Source organism: Trichoplusia ni, chromosome 1 (genome assembly GCF_003590095.1).
Source record: "Trichoplusia ni isolate ovarian cell line Hi5 chromosome 1, tn1, whole genome shotgun sequence".
NCBI lineage: Eukaryota > Metazoa > Arthropoda > Insecta > Lepidoptera > Noctuidae > Trichoplusia > Trichoplusia ni.
This window is the reverse complement of record NC_039478.1, coordinates 4,387,923-4,394,427: the sequence shown is the minus strand read 5'-3', so window position 1 is coordinate 4,394,427 and position 6,505 is coordinate 4,387,923. Positions and strand designations below refer to the sequence as shown.

Sequence of the window (6,505 nt, the reverse complement as noted above, 5' to 3'; positions counted from 1 at the left end):
TAGTTTTTTACTCCTGATTTATGAAACTTTTAGTTGATTACCAAGACCTTCATTTGTTAACCTCAGTCTTAACGACTTAATCTGCAATTGGGGTAATTAATCATTTTTTTGTAGGCGAACTTGCGTCATTGTTCTTCCAAAAATATTTTTATTGTGAGGTGCCTAAAACATTGTTAAGTTGTCACATATTAATGAATATTTCAGATTATTACTGAAGTATCCAAAAGCAAATAAAATTAAAGTTTATTCAAAATTCAAATCGTAAATCTTCAATCCTTGAATCTTAAATCCTTCGATTAAGGTTTCAAATATTTCATTAACTGAGATCACAATGACTTACAAGAAATCCTTTTTTTAATTCAACTTCTTGATTTTTTTAATAAAAATTCCTAAGAAGATGATAAGACAAAACTGATATTAAATACCACAGTAAGTAAACTATAAACAAGAAAGAATTTATACGCATATAAGTACCAGCAGTTATAAAGGGTTAATCAAATTCTACCAACAAAAAACTGGCCGCTCGTTATCAAAGCAATGATATATCGATTGCAGCCTGATTACAGACAATATGATTGATAGGGTTCCACGACTATTCGTCCCATATTACGTAACACGTATAATTTTTGTAGAACGGATTCAGAACGGTTTGCTCACGTGTATTTATCCCGATCGCCCGACTAGTTTCGGACCCAACCGGACTCTTTTCTTTTTTTATGTCGGATGGAAAATCTTCAAATTACTCCGTCCGCCTTGGGTTGAGCGGAAGGGAGTGTCAGACTCCTGACTAAAACCCACCCATGTTCCTTCCTTTGCCCTCCGTGTACCAGCGCCACGGATACCGTTTCGGACAATCCCACTGCCCCAGCAGGCATCAGCTCTAATTGGCTCCGCAGAGTTAAAAAATGATCTAAAGACTCGTCATTCACGTATCAACAAACTGTCTTTAAACAATCATTCATCGTATCATATCTCCCATTGATCGTACTCGGAAACTGGTGAGAGGCTTCACAATCTGACCGTGGCATACTTCACAGACAGATGTTCGATCTCGCAGCCTGCGACACGCCACGACCCCACGGCAAAAATACACCGCATTGTCATACAAATGGTTTGAACGCGCACACGCATATAACGCGGAGAAAATACGAGTTTAATAATTTGTGACTCACATCTCATAGTGTTTGGTTTCAGATTATGTGAATATTGAGTGTTAAAACAAGTAAGTGTTGTTTACCTTTTTTTGTTGAAGGTAGGTGAAAGATTTTGTGGAGTAAAATAGTACAAGTACAGGAATGAAAGGGGAGTGAGATGTTATCAGTATTAGCTTTATTGTTAACTAAATTTAATGTCAGCTTTGTGGGTAATTGATGTTGTCAAAATTAACTTTACCCGTGTCTAAATGATCTGCGATAATGGGCTTTTGATAGACTCAAACGTATCTGATGACAATTCAAATGCATAAACGTTGTTTTCATTATACTTATTACATAATCCTAATTAATTTAATAAATAAAAAACACAGTTGTGTTATTAGAAATTCCAATGTGTTTTAATAAAAGCGTATTAAATACAGTAAACAAAAAATCGGTCATGAATACTTGTGGTTACGTATTGAAGCAAGTAGAAATAAATTGGAAACATTGAAACATATAACTATTTATTCAAATAAAGTCCAAATACGTAATTCCTTGCCCCATAACTATACCTTTTAACTTATAACCCTCAATATAATCAAAATCGAACCAAGCTAACTCTACCGGATCATTTACTATGATTGATCGATCACAGCTAGTTAGCAGTTGATATTGAAACATCAAGTGATTAACATGTAGTAACTATTAAAGTCACACATAAGTGTTGATCAGACGATGTAATTAGAGCTGTCGTAATACCTTGCTATGGTGATTCAATATAATGCTATTTCCTCATTCCTTCTTACTTAATGAAAATCACGTATCAAGTTATTATGGTGTTTAAGTTGTATGTAGGTTATGTTTTCATAAATAGTTCTTCCCGTATGTAGGGGAGGAATAAATATTACTTAACTCGCTTTTTAGAATTCCGTACCGTAAAAACGGGACCGTCGCGCGTAGTGGTCAGTCACCGACAGAAATTTTCACAAACGAATTTTTACTGATGATTCTAGTGGTGTAGAGCAACATTGTTTCGTTTATAAATGTCTTAGTGGGGAACAAATAAATTAGGGGGTTAACCCAACTGATTTGTTTATCTTTAGCGTTTTTGTCTGAAAATTTTTGAGGCAGACTCGCACTTGACCGCCATTTCTACTTCCTGGGGGGGACTTAAATTATTATCTAATATTTATCTTCGTCTTTTCAGGTCAGGTCAGTTTTAAGGAAAAGCTAAAGCTAAAGACATCTTTTAGTTATTGAGATATTACTATTCATCTATTGTAAGAAATTTGTGTTGAGCATTCAAACTCTAACCTTGAACTTCGGTCTTTAGTAAACAATGGATAAATACATCATAACGTAATTTAGGTAAGAACAGTTTTCCAACACAGGTCTAGAATCGCGCTGAGCATGCGTGAGGGATCTCGTGAGTCTGACTTAAGCGTATGTATGCCCAGAGTGCCTATGCCGAGGGTGATCATAAAGTGTATGAAGGATTGCAACGCATTGCCATACACCGACACAAAAATACTGATGACGTAGCACGGCGGTTCAAGTTTAGTCAGTAAAAAGTCTGACACTACCCATTTCCTCCCCCGACGGAGACGGTGTCCATGAGGATTTCCCCGCCTTAACAAAAAAAAGGGTGATCATAGAGTAGTAAGCTTTTCACCCGGGAAAAAAAACAAAAAAGGACGTTGATGTCTCTCATCCTCCATCTTCTTTAAGCACAGGAATTCCACACGTTAATCCTTTTTCCTAATGCTCCGTGGTACAAAACTATTCTGTTTTGTATACACATGAGATATTCGAATAAAGAATAATAGAATTCTTTACCATTGTGTTGATATGAAATTATTCATCCGCGTCTACGTCACTTCACCTCGTGCCATTCAAGAAAACAATAATAAGATTACCCTGGGGTTACATTATTTTTAGGGTTTATTAAACAAAGGGTAAAATTTTGTTACTATGGGTTCGCTGTGTGTCAACTGTCTGTCACGAAGTTGTATCTCATGACTCAGTCTATGGCTGCTTCTTTCTTTTGCAAATACCATTATTTCTTTCGCAAATGATCCGTTTTTTCTTCAAGTATTTTTAGGTTCACAAACATTGAAATCGTATGCACAAACACACTTAAACTTAGAACATGCTTTCGAGAATCTCATACCAATCCTACCGGGGATCGAACCTGCTTCTCGTCACCGTAATAACTGACGTTGTAACCTATCGACTATCGTTGCTTCCTTATAATATTCAAACGCTTACCAACATAATTGGTAGCACATGCCCTATAATTTACCAACATTGTCTTAAGGTAAATGTCATTACGATAAAATAGATTACCAATATGGGCTATAACGGTCATCTAAAAAGGCTTAATTATATATTAATGGTAACCGCAATATACATATAGGCCAATGTTAATTGTACATCAATCAAGTCATATGCTATAGGTATTGAGAATAGGAAACTGCGACGTGTGATAAAATCTCAGTACTTCGTTGAATATTGGCTAATAAGGCGCAGATGGAAACCAGCGTCAGGCACTCTTTTGCTGAACTTAGCCTATTTGGCACAGCCGTGCTGGCTCGCGATACCCTGGGCCCTGGGCCCCGATTCTGCTATTTACAATGTCCGATAAATTAATGTTAATTAGACATTATTCGTATTCTCTTACGCATTTTTCAAACGCGATAATTGGAAATTCAGTGCAGGGCGGAACACTCACGGCCAATACAATGAGTTTCCAATAATTTATTTAGTGCTCTCTGTCATTGCAATTGTGCGAACAAGGCTTGTCAAATAAACCTATTTTCGTTCACCTTTCAATATGGAAAATACCTTTAAAATATGTTCTTATGACTTGCATCTTTTTTTAACACAAAAAGCTGTGAATCAACTCATGGATTTTTTTGTGTTTTACAATCATATTTAATTTAGCATGATTAGACAGTTTTAGTATGTTCCTACGCAAGTAAAGGAATCTTAGAACTATACGAACTAGAATGGCATCTCTCTTTAACAACTGGTGGACGACCAAAGTATCTTGAACGTGATTACGATGAGGTGCAAATCCGACATAATACCTGATACTCAATGAAATCATTTCTAGGGATCCAAAAAAATACCATCTAGCTGTTGTTTTGAAAACTGGTTAAATAAGTCCTGGTGGACTAGCGACTCTATGCATAGATTTGTTGACACCCGGATAAAGTTCGATCACAAGGCAGGCAAAGCATAAATATAACTATTTTAAACTTATTTGAACTTCCTTAATTATTGTAAGACCACAAAAAAATGGTAAAGGAAAACATCGTAAGGAAATCATGGCCCCAATCATCAAATGGCCGATGAATGAATGGAAGTAGGATAAAATCTACTATCGCCAACCTGCAGTGACATAATAATATGGTGATCGATGCTCAAATCTTCCCTACAGTGGCCAAGATCTATGCCCAGCAGTTGGGACATAAGGCTGATATTTAACCTGGTAAAATTGGTCGAATATATTGAGGATGCAAAACTAACCATAAATTTTACCAACACTGGCGCGGTGATTTTATAGTTGATTATAATAAACAAACATAGTTCAAGTCAAATGAAAAGTTAACGGCACGGGCCGAGTGTAAATAAGTGCTTGTTTAACCGATGGGACAAGGTTTCCATTACTTTGTACATTGTACCTATTCAACGTATTCTAATACATAGTTAAAAGTATAAAAATACTTGGTATAAGAATTTTGTCGTTTGCTACGAATGTTATGGTTGGGACTGAACGATTGAGATTCTATGAACCGTTTTGGGGGTTGAATTTATGGCAAAAATGCATGTCAATGCTAAAATTAAGACTGTAACCGCGCCCGAAAATTTCTTCGTACAAAAATTTTATGGGTTTCAAAAGCTTTTTGTACGGAACCGTGCGAGACCTTTAACGCAAAAAGTTATATCCTCGTGGAACTTGTTCATAACTTTAAAGAAATTATCCTAAAAACTATTCCTTCCAAAGACTTTCCTAAAGTTGATAATTTATAATATCCCACAACACCATTTAAACCGTCTTAAACTAAGCAAAGCTTATATATTCATACCAACAGACAGAACAAATGAACGTGCCCATCACACAAACTTTTGCCCTTTGTGAGAATCGAACCCACGACCTCTGGTATACAAGTCAGGGCCACTAACCGCTAGACCAACAGACCAGTCAATTAGTAAAGACATAGAAAAATACATTTAAAACCTCACGATTGCTCTACAGATGAAACAATCTACTCATGTTTAATTAGTTAGCATATACGGTCGAGGTTGCAACAATTAATTAATGTCTTTATTGCACTGCAATTAGATGAAGCGCGAAATTCTAAGCAACTTAAGTTGTTAGACAGGACTTAAGATGATTTCGAAACTATCGTGTAAATAGCGAGGAGTTGTCACAATTTTTGGCTCGGAAACCAGAAAATAATGAAGCGATTCGTGACTGTTTTAGTTTTTTTGGAATCCAAGAGGATCGGAACCACTACTACCTACCGTCCGTCCGTCAGTCATCAAACTGTATCTTGAACCGTGGTAGACATTTGATATTTTCATAGATGATGTATGATATGGATGCGGTAGGGATAACGAAGTAATTAAAAATCTAGGTTAAGAAACAGTTGGAACGGTTATAGATTTGTTGAGTGTCAATTTGTGGTTTGTTTTTCTCTACTTGTACGGAAGTCGGAACCCTCAGTGTTGTAAATCTCACCAGCACTTGACGGTATCAAATCAAGAAAATCTTAGTCCCAGTAAGGCTAGTAAGAAAACATATCCACAAACACGCCATTCGCCAATCAAAACATCAAAATCCAAGCAATAAATTTCGCAACACAAGACACACCCAAATTACAACCGAACATCTGTAACACATCAAATCGATTCAACGAAAACGATTATCGGTTACACTCAATTCGATAATTACGAGTGCAGCTGTGATATTGCGAGCACACACGATTGTAAGCTCGTAATTCGTAATTATAAAGACACGACAACACGAAGGCGACGCGTTTGCCTTGGCCAACCAACAGGATCCCAATGCTTGCTAGCTAGCTTTTGTTTGTGGCTGCTACAGTTATCACTCATACCAATTTTGGATTTTATTAGGTACTTGATACTTGCAAGGCGGGTATGCGACTGTGCGAACATTCGTTGCTCAATTGGTGACTTGACACGTTTTGTAGTGCTAGATGCAGACCTCGTATTTATGATACTCTAGTATTTGAGTATTTTTTGGCCCTTGGTTTAAAGACCTATGTTTTCTTTGCAAGCCTTTCAATGGAAATAAATGTAAAATGTTATTTTACTTCTTCTTTTTGCAATATACTTCTGAA

At 36.5% G+C, this 6,505-nt stretch overlaps 1 protein-coding gene across 1 annotated transcript in view; it reads left to right on the top strand.

Moving 5' to 3' along the window:
* The first annotated feature begins 1,119 nt into the window (after positions 1–1,119).
* Positions 1,120–6,505, top strand: part of LOC113508905 (NAD kinase-like) — a 63,919-nt gene continuing 58,533 nt past the window's right edge. The window contains exon 1 of the mRNA XM_026892114.1: positions 1,120–1,222. The gene's annotated coding sequence lies outside the window, so the exon portion shown is untranslated. The remainder of the gene's footprint in view (positions 1,223–6,505) is intronic.